Raw genomic sequence first — 11,033 nt, 5'->3', positions numbered from 1 at the left:
ACAGTGGATTAACAACATCAGCCATTCCTGTATCAGCTCTACTGTTTTGTCTCAAGTCCCTTTGCCATTTCAAGGTCCTGTTTTTGTTTTCTGCTCTCAATGGGCTGAACCTCAGAAACAGTGGGCTGGTGAACAACCATTTGTGAACAATCTAATTGTGAGAGAAGCAGGACAATGGCAGACTGAGCAGAATGAACCCTAAGCATCAACAAGCTATGAACCCATGCATCGGTACACTCTACAGATTCCTCAGAGTTCCACACACCTCCCACTTAGGGTAAGAAGGCTCACAATGAGGGGGAGGTATGAGGCAGAGGCAAGTACTTTTCTATGATTATTTTTCTTTTCTGCAAGACATGCTCAAAGAGTTCTCCTTTGATAGTGTGGGATGGGTTAGGTGTAGTTCGTCTTGAAAGCAAAGAGACAGCCTCTTTCACCCATGTGAATCTGATTATACTTCCTGACTCCCACAGAGATGAGCCAAGCACCCACGCTGTCTAGTCTTTTCTTCTGTCCAAGCTAGCCAAAAGATCTCCTCTTATTGAAAGCTTGCAGCTACTGCTATTACTATTACTACTGCTTTTTATCACTGTTTCCTGCTCTTGGAAAAGCTCAGTCTGATAGCGCAGGAACTGAGAAATTAATTCTGACCTCAAAAGGGGATAGCGTCTGTGAGACTTGCGAGAGGGGCTGATATTTAAACCAGTCACTAGGCAGAGAAGAGCATTCCAGTCTGAGCAAACAGCATGAGCAAGTGTGCAGAGATATGCAAGGGCATTGTTCTCATATTCAAGTTCAGGAAAGTGAATAATCTAGTGGGGCGACAGGGAAGGCCATCAGAGCAGTGAGAGTGATGCCAAAGAAACTGGAACAAGGTAGAGTGGGGCAGATTTGTGAAGCACATTGAATGCCATTAGCAATGAGGCATTCTAAGCAGATGAAACACAATCCAATTCACTCTGGCAGGAGTATGGAAGTTTGATTGGCAGAGATAAGGAGACCATTTAGGAGGCTCTAGCAAGGGTCTAGATAAGAAATTAGAACCACATCTAGGGTAGTGGTACTAAAAGGTGGCAGGTTTGAAAAACACTAAGAAATAGTAGTATGTTGCTTAAAAAAAAACCAAAAAAACAAAACAAACAAACAAAAAAACTAGCTCTCTGGAAAAGCCAGGAAACGAGACTTCACTAAGAACAAAATTGGCCAGCACCCTAATTTTGGACTTTTCGGCCTCCAGAACTGTGTGGAAATAAATTTTGTTGCTTAAGCCACCCAGTCTGTGGTATTTTGTTATGGCAGCCTAAGCACACTAATACACATAGTATAAGATCATTAAATACTTGTTGAATGAATATTCAAGTGTTAGGACTGATCCTAACATTTGTATTGGAATTAGTATTTTTTAGAGATAAGATCTATTAAGACATAATGAGAAAATAGAATTAAGAAGAGGCACCACGTGACAGATCTTTGGTGATGGATTTTTCTCTGATGTAAGCTTTGCTCTGTGAGGCTAGTGAGGGGTTTCTTGCCAGGGTTTACAACAGTATCACTAGCCAACATATCTTTCCCTGAGGATCATCATATTCTTCCTCCTCCATTCTTGATTTACTTATGACATTAGAAATGCAATGGGAGGGCCAAGCATGGTGGCTCACACCTGTAATCCCAGCACTTTGGGAGGCCGAGGCAGGCGGATCACTTGAGGTCAGGAGTTCGAGACCAGCCTGGCCAATATGGTGAGACCACATCTCTACTAAAAATACAAAAATTAGCTGGGCGTGGTGGTGCACGCTTGTAGTCCCAGCTACTCAGGAGGCTGAGGCAGGAGAATCGCTTGAACCTGGAAGATGGAGGTTGCAGTGAGCCGAGATTGAGCTACTGCACTCCAGCCTGGGTGACAAAGCAAGACTCTGTCTCAAAAAAAAAGGGGGAAAAGAAAAGAAATGCAATGGGAAGCTGGGCGCAGTGGTTCACAACTGTAATTCTAGCACTTTGGGAAGCTGAGGTGGGGGAAACACTTGAGACCAGGAGTTCAAGATCAGCCTGGCCAACATGGTGAAACCCCATCTTTATAAATAAATAAATAAATAAATAAATAAATAAATAAATAAATAAAATTAGCTGGGCATGGTGGCAGGCACCTGTAATCTCAGCCACTCGGGAGGCTGAGTCAAGAGAATCACTTGAACCTGGGAGGCGGAAGTTGGCAGTGAGCCAAGATCACGCCACTGAAGTCCATCCTGGGCAACAGAGCGAGGCTCCATCTCAATTAAAAAAAAAAAGAAATGCAATGAGAGAGTTAGAAAGGTATTTATTAACTAAACAAATATGTATTGAGTACTGTGCTATACAATATGCCAATTATCTTATCTATTTTTTACCACAAGGCTTAGAGGCACTTCATATTACTCCCATTTTCGAATAAATAAATTGAGACTGGTAGAGGCTAAGTAATTTGCTCAAGGTCATCTTATAAGTGGTATCCCAACTTTAAACTCATGTCTTTTTAAAAAATGATCTTTTCCCCTTCCTTACTCCTACCAACCAGCAGGGGGCGTTCTCTACTCAATAGATCTCTTGGCTTCTGCTTATTTCCACACGAGGGGGTACCGTGCTGATTGCTCTACACGCATTCTCTTAATTCATTCTCATGACAACCCTAGGCATCTAGCGTAGTTTCTGGCAAATAGTAAGTATTCAATAAATACTTTCTAAAAGATCATCCGTGTAACAATAATAGTAACTAACATTTATTTTGTCTTCTGTGGGTCAGCATCCATTCTAAACATTTCACATGCATTAACTTAAATTTCAACACAAGGAGCTAGTGACCATTATTATCAATTTTAGAGATGTTTATCGATTATAACTTTTTAGTGCTTTTGGCTCTAATGGGTGTCAGCTGCTGGCAGGAGTTGTAGTGATAGCAATAGTATTTTCAGTCCTTTCAGTATTTCAAGGTGGTAATACTTGGGCAGACCCAGACTGATTGTGATAATGTCTCTAACAGTGCAACAAAAGTTACAAGCTTGTGGGCTCTACCTCAGGACTATTAGTTTCTGATTTTTGGTTATCACTCTTCTTCCTTTTGTCCCACTCCCTTTCTCCCTTTTACTATGCCATGTATCCAAAATCTTTGTAACTAATTTTATTTCAATAGTTTTTGGTTACATGGATGAGTTATTTAATGGTGAATTCTGGGATTTCAGTGCACCCATCACCCAAGCAGTATATGCACTGTACCCAATACATAACCAATTATTTTAAGAGTTGGGGTCTCCCTCTATCACCCAGGCTGGAGTGCAGTGGCATGATCACAGCTCACTGCAGCCTCAAACCCCTGGGCTCAAACTATCCTCCCACCTCAGCCTCCCAAGTAACTGGGACTACAGGCATGCACCACCACTCCTGGATAATTTTTAAAAATGTTTTTGTACAGACAGGGTCTCGCTATGTTGCCTAGGCTAGTGTCAAACTCCTGGCCTTAGGCAATCCTTCAGCCTCTGTCCCAAAACGCTGGGATTACAGGTAAACCATCGTGCCCAGCCAGTAACTAATTCTTTTTTTTTTTTTTTTTTTTTTTTTGAGACAGTGTCTCACTTTGTCTCCCGGGCTGGAGTGCAGTGGCGCAATCTTGGCTCACTGTAACCTCCGCCTCCCAGGTTCAAGCGATTCTCCTGCCCCAGCCTCCCGAGTAGCTGGAATTACAGGTGCATGCCACCATGCCCAGCTAGTTTTTGTATTTTTAGTAGAGATGGGGTTTCACCATGTTGGTCAGGCTGGTCTCGAACTCCTGATCTCAGGTGATCTGCCTGCCTCAGCCTCCCAGAATGCTGGGATTACAGTCGTGAGCCACTGCGCCCGGCCAACTAATTCTTTTTATTAAATTCCCTTTTTGAAACACCAAGAGTAATTTCTCTTTACCTAGCTGGACTTTGAATAAGACCTAAAAGAACTTAAAGATGAAACTACTGATTCTCTATTGACAATCTTTGAGAAACAGTGATGATTACAAGAATAGCAACAGAGGGTTGAAAACAACAAAGCACTGTACTTTTTTAAAGCTTTGGGTTTTTTGGGGTTTTTTGTTTGTTTGTCTGTTTGTTTTTGTTTTTTTTTTTTTTTTTTTTTTTTGTTTTTTTTTTTTTTTTTTTTGAGACGGAGTCTCGCTCTGTAGCCCAGGCTGGAGTGCAGTGGCCGGACCTCAGCTCACTGCAAGCTCCGGCTCCCGGGTTCACGCCATTCTCCGGCCTCAGCCTCCCGAGTAGCTGGGACTACAGGCGCTGCCACCTCGCCCGGCTATTTTTTGTATTTCTTAGTAGAGACGGGGTTTCACCGTGTTAGCCAGGATGGTCTCGATCTCCTGACCTCGTGATCCGCCCATCTCGGCCTCCCAAAGTGCTGGGATTACAGGCTTGAGCCACCGCGCCCGGCCTGTCTGTTTGTTTTTGGAGACAGAGTCTCACTCTTGTCACTCAGGCTGGAGTGCAGTGGCATTATCTTGGCTCACTGCAACCTCCACTTCCCAGGTTCAAGCGATTCTTGTGCCTCAGCTTCCTGAGTAGCTGGGATTACACACATGTGCCACACACCGGGATAATTTTTTGTATTTTTAGTAGAGACGAGGTCTCACTATGTTTGCCAGGCTGGTCTCGAACTCCTGAGCTCAAGTGACCCTCCTGCCTCCGCCTCCCAAAGTGCTGGGATTACAGATGTGAGCCACTATGCCAGGCCTTTAAACCTTTTATATTGTAAAGAATAACACATACAGAAAAGTGAGCACACAAATATGTAACTCAACGGTTTACCAGGAATCAAACAGCCATGTAACCAGCACCCAGGTCATGAAAAAGAACATCTCCAGCAGCCCAGAATTCCCCTGCCAACCAGTAAGGCCTTTCTCTTCCACCTAAGTAATCATTAACCTGACTTTTAGGAGAATCATGCCCTTTTTTTTTTAATAGCTTTTCCACCTACACATGCATCCCTGAACATTAGTGGCTTAGTTTCACTGTTTTTTTTTTGTTTGTTTGTTTTTGTTTTTAATTTGAGACACGGTCTTGCTCTGTTGCCCAGGCATGAACCAATATGCCCTGACTTAGTTTTGCTGTTTTTTGAACTTTTACATATATGTAATCAAGATCTATTATTCTGTGTCTGGCTTCTTTCACTCAACATTATATTGCTGAGATCCACCCATTCCTATGCAAGAAACTATTCATACATTTTATTGCCGTATAATATTTCATTGTTTGAACAAACATGGCTACTCAACAAGGTCTGATCTGAGACCATATTTTAAAAGTAGATAACATCAGGCACAATACCAATTAGGTGGCTTGTTGAGGATGACCAAGATAGTAAAGATCTAGTTGCTTACACTAGAAAGAGAAGGCTTGGGGCAAAGAAGAAAAGAAGTCACAGCTATCTTACAATTTTTAAAGAGCTATTATGTAGAAGAGGAATTGAAACTATTCTCTGCACTTTTAGAGGGCAGAATTAGAACCAATAGGGAGATAGCATAAATAGGTATATTTCAGCCATCTTGTTTACTATATTCTTGTCCTTACCATCCCATAAAGTTGGAGATAACTCTGGTCAGATAGGCATGCTGTAGCAGCCCTAAATATAGATTAATAATATACTAAATAAACTAAAATGATCTGCATGACTAGCTGCCTGAGCCAAAGTTTCCAAACACAATAAAACGATACTAGAAATAATCCTTAGCATTCTCTGCATGCTTTCCTTCGAGAGAAACTTTTCAGTTGGAGCAAGCAGAGGCAAATCGGTAGGCTAGGAACTGTAGTAGATACTGACTAGTGTCAAGAGAACTAAAAATGTGGAGACCTCTGAATTGAAAAATTAGGATGCCATTTGAGTTTCACACTAATCTTAAAAATCATTCCCTATACCAGATCATGTTGTGAATATTTCTAACAAAAAGGTGACCTTGAATATATAAAGTCTGAGGAAAAAAGAGCAGAAATTTCTTAGAGCTTGTGTGTGTGTGCACACGTATGTGCGCATGTGCATGCTTTTTGCCTTAGGGAGTTATAAAGTTCAAACCAGATAAAGTAAATATAAACACTTTATAAACTCTTAGGTGCATTAAACTGGAAGATTAACTTAAAGAAAAAACAAAGTTTCAAAGAACTCTCAGAAGAATCAGCCTAAAGTTCGAAACCAGGGTTTAGGCTGAATGATTTTTCAGAAATGAAGTTCCTCAAAATTTCCTAATGAAATTCTTGGACAGAATTAAAGACATAAGAAGAATCCACCTCCAGAGAGGGAGTTAATTTTATGCATAATGAATAAACGCTAAAGGGTATACCATTATACTGAGAGCCTCAGGTCAAAATTTTGCTAAGAAAATAGCCTCTTCTAGTCTACCACCTCTTTAAATACACTGGAAGAGGTTTTCCTTTTATAGGCCCATCAAAGCACTAAATGGGTTGCCTGAGTGGTAATTGCAGAAATGGCTGATAACCAAAGTGGGTTTTGCTAACATTTCTTCACCTAATCTAAGTGTACTGAAGAAAAAGGTATGGAACCTAGTGTTAATAGTGAATGGAAGGATAATAAAGCTCTCCTAGAGCTTTCAAATTCATGTTAAGATTTGGTGGTGAATGGCCGGGCGCCGTGGCTCACGCCTGTAATCCCAGCACTTTGGGAGGCCGAGGAGGGCGGATCACGAGGTCAGGAAATCGAGACCATACTGGCTAAAACGGTGAAACCCCGTGTCTACTAAAACTACAAAAAAAAATTAGCCGGGTGTGGTGGCGGGCGCCTGTAGTCCCAGCTACTCCGATGGCTGAGGCAGGAGAATGGAGTGAATGTGGGAGGCGGAGCTTGCAGTGAGCGGAGATCGCGCCACTGCACTCCAGCCTGGGTGATAGAGCGAGTCTCAAAAAAAAAAAAAAAAAAAAAAAAAAAAAAAAAGGCCGGGCGCAGTGGCTCACGCCTGTAATTCCAGCACTTTGGGAGGCCGAGGCGGGTGGATCACGAGGTCGGGAGATCGAGACCATCCTGGCTAACACAGTGAAACCCCGTCTCTACTAAAAATACAAAAAATTAGCCGGGTGTGGTGGTGGGCGCCTGTAGTCCCAGCTGCTGGGGAGGTTGAGGCAGGAGAATGGCGTGAACCCGGGAGGCGGAGCTTGCAGCCAGCAGAGATCGCGCCACTGCACTCCAGCCTGGGTGACAGAGCAAGACTCCGTCTCAAAAAAAAAAAAAAAAAAAAAAAAAAGATTTGGTGGTGAATTTGTAATGAGTACACTGATTTTAATTATCCCTCTTTCAATTTACTATCAGCCATAATATGATGCTTCATTGTGCTTATGAGCTAGCGGGGAATGAAGACTTAAAAAGGACACAATAGACCATCCTGGCTAACACGGTGAAACCCCGTCTCTACTAAAATACAAAAAAAATTAGCCGGGCGTGGTGGCGGGCGCCTGTAGTCCCAGCTACTCGCGAGGCTGAGGCAGGAGAATGGCGTAAACCCGGGAGGCAGAGCTTGCAGTGAGCGGAGATCGCACCACTGCACTCCAGCCTGGGCGACAGAGCGAGACTCCGTCTCAAAAAGAAAGGACACAATAAGAAAAATTCATGTCTAACAGAAAAACAAAGTAGATGTGGTTGGGTGGGGTTTTTTTTCAAGGTTGGAGAAAACGAAAAGACCGTAAAAAATTTTAAATGTTACTAAATAGCTGCAAAAGACAGAAAATTACAAAATATTGCTTTAATTTTTAAAAATCTAAATAAATAGATTAATATATTATGCTTATTGGTTAGAAAACTCATTATTTTAATGTTAATTTTACCCAAATTGATGTATAGGTTAAACACAATCTCAACAGAAATACCGGCAGACTCTTTTTGTGGAAATAACAACAAGATGATTGGCCTGATTTAATCATTCCACATTGTACACATATACCAAAACAACACATTATACCCCATAAATATATACATTATGATTTGTCAATTAAAAATAATATCAATAAAATTTAAATTTATATGGAAAAACAAAGGTCCTAGAAAAGCCAATCTTAAAACAACAACAGCCGGGCGGGGTGGCTCACGCCTGTAATCCCAGCACTTTGGGAGGCCGAGGCAGGTGGATCACGAGGTCAGGAAATCGAGACCATCCTGGCTAACATGGTGAAACCCCATCTCCACCCAAAATACAAAAAATTAGCCGGGTGTGGTGGTGGGCGCCTGTAGTCCCAGCTACGCGGGAGGCTGAGGCACGACAATGGCGTGAACCTGGGGGGCGGAGCTTGCAGTGAGCTGAGATTGTGCCACTGCACTCCAGCCTGGGCGGCAGAGCGAAACTCCTTCTCGGGGGAAAAAAAAAAAAAGCTGGAGGGCTTACACTATCAGGTATCAAGACTTGTTATAATGCTACAGTGATTAAGACCATATGGTATTTATGCAATGATAGTCAAATAGATCAATGGAGCACTATATAGAATATAGAAAGAGAACCACCCATATCCAGTCATCAGATGTATGGTGAAGGCACCATTACAATTCAGTGGGAAAGGGTGAGAGCACTTTTTACTAATAGTGATGGGTTAACTGGTTATCTATACAGAAAAGAAATGAACTCTCTCAAACCACACACAAAAATTAATTTGAGATGGATACTAGACCTAAATGATCTAGAACAACAGAGATTGGCAAACATTTTCTATAAAGGGCCAAATAGTAAATATATTAGGCTTTGTGGCTCGTATGGTCTTTGTTACACTGACTTTGATGCTGAAGTGTGAAAGCAACCATAGACAATACATAAATGAATGGATGTAGCTATGATTCAGTAAAACATTATCTGGGCCACATGTGACCTTTGGGTTGTAGTTTGTCGACTCCTGTTCTAGCAAAACACATAGAAGAGTATCTTCTTGATCTTAGGGATAGGCAAGGATTTTTTAAGTAGGGCATCAAAAGTACTAACTAAATAAAAAATGATAAATTGGACTTAATTAAAATTAAGAACTTCTGGTCAAATGATCCCATTAAGAATACGAAAATTCAAGCCATAGACTGGGAGATTTCCGTAATATATATGACTAAGGACTTGTAGTTAGAATATGTAAAGAACTGGGCCAGGTGTGGTGGCTCTTGCCTGCAGCCCCAGCACTTTGGGAAGCTGAGATGGAAGGATCGCTTGAGGCCAGGAGTTCAAGACCAACCTAGGAAACATAGCAAGACCCCAATCTCTACCAAAAAAAAGTAAAAAAAAAAAAAAAAAAAAAAAAAAAGTAGCCAAGTGTGGTGGCACACGCCTGTAGTCCCAGCTACTCAAGAGGCTGAGGCAGGAAGATCACTTGAGCTCAGGAGTTTGAGGCTGCAGTGAGCTAGGTTTGCGCCATTACACTCCAGGTTGGGCAACAGAGTGATACTTTGTCTCTAAAAAAATAAATAAAAAATATAGAAATCTTACAAAACAATAGAAAGACAAAAATTCAGTAATAAAATAGGTAAAATACCTGAACAGGCACTTTACAAAAGAAGACACCCAGGTAGTCTCCGCTGCCCGCCAGCGGAGACGAAGCTCCTGAGTCGCGGGGCAGCTTTTGTTGGGTCGGCGGCGTCAGGTATCCGCCGCGGCATGTGGTAGGAGTCGTCCTGCCCCTGGTGCGCCCCCGCGGCAGGCAGAGCTCACGCTCCTGCCCCCCGGTTGGTCCGGGGTCTGGGCACCGCGTCGACGGCGGCTCCGCAGGACGCTCAGACCCGGCCGCAGCCCATTCCCTGAGCGGACTGCATTATGAGGCATCTGCCTTACTTCTACCCGGGCCAAGCGATGCGGGGCTTCGGCCGCGGCTCCAAGCAGCTGGGCATGCCCACAGCTAATTTTCCTGAGCAAGTGATAGATAATCTTCCAGCTGACATATCCACTGGCATTTACTATGGTTGGGCCAGTGTTGGAAGTGGAGATGTCCATAAGATGGTGGTGGGCATAGGATGGAACCCATATTACAAGAATACCAAGAAGTCTATGGAAACACATATCATGCATACCTTCAAAGAGGACTTCTATGGGGAAATCCTCAATGTTGCCATTGTTGACTACCTGAGACCAGAAAAGAACTATGATTCTTTAGAGTCACTTATTTCAGCAATTCAAGGTGATACTGAAGAAGCTAAGAAATGACTAGATTTACCAGAACACTTGAAAATCAAAGAAGACAATTTCTTCCAGGTTTCTAAAAGCAAAATAATGAATGGCCACTGATGAAAAATCGTATTATTTATTCATTCACTGTTTTCTAGTGTTTCTGTGTTTATTACTGTCCAGCCTCATCTTGGTTATATACTAAAAATCAAACACTTTGCTACAGTTGTGAATTAGTTTAAAAAGTACAATGTAGTTACCATACCATGCTTCAACTGTTAAATTAAGCCCATTATGTCATAGCACTAAAAAGATTCAGTTAAAAATCAAGATTTAAAATATATATATTGATTAAAATGTACCACTAGAAAGGTATTACATGTGTATAAGTATGGGTAAAAAGGCAAGTCACTAGTTTGAGATAAAAACTAAAATTATCATGGTAAAATACCAGCATGTATGTTCTTGTATAGTGTGTACTTCTAAACAGAGGCTTATAAAAGTAAATGCATTAAGGCCAAGTGCAGTGGCTCACACTTGTAATACCAGCACTTTGGGAGGCCGAGGTGGGAGGATTGCTTGAGCTGATGAGTTCAAGACCAGTCTGGGCAACATAGTAAGACCCCATTTCTATAAATTAAAAAAAAAAGGAAATGCATTAAATAGAAGGTTGATAGTTTATCATAAACCTGAGGGGAAGAAACTCAGGCTTCGTATTTTTGATATTTTGTGCATTAATACATTACAAACATGAAGATGTTTGTAAAATTTTGCTGTAGTCATTTTCTTTGCAGTCACATCATTGTACCACCTTCATTATTGTATAGAGCTGCTTCAGTTCTGAGTCCTCTGGACTTCTCTTGCCTATCTGCTTTTTGTTGTTATTGAAGACAGCAAAATAAGT

At 41.8% G+C, this 11,033-nt stretch overlaps 1 pseudogene; it reads left to right on the top strand.

Annotated features, from left to right (window-relative positions):
• The first annotated feature begins 9,766 nt into the window (after positions 1–9,766).
• Positions 9,767–10,544, top strand: LOC123570925 (riboflavin kinase pseudogene; annotated as a pseudogene).
• Positions 10,545–11,033: the final 489 nt, after the last annotated feature.

This window comes from Macaca fascicularis, chromosome X (genome assembly GCF_037993035.2).
Source record: "Macaca fascicularis isolate 582-1 chromosome X, T2T-MFA8v1.1".
NCBI lineage: Eukaryota > Metazoa > Chordata > Mammalia > Primates > Cercopithecidae > Macaca > Macaca fascicularis.
The sequence above is the reverse complement of the archived record's forward strand: the minus strand, read 5'-3'. Positions and strand labels throughout refer to the sequence as shown.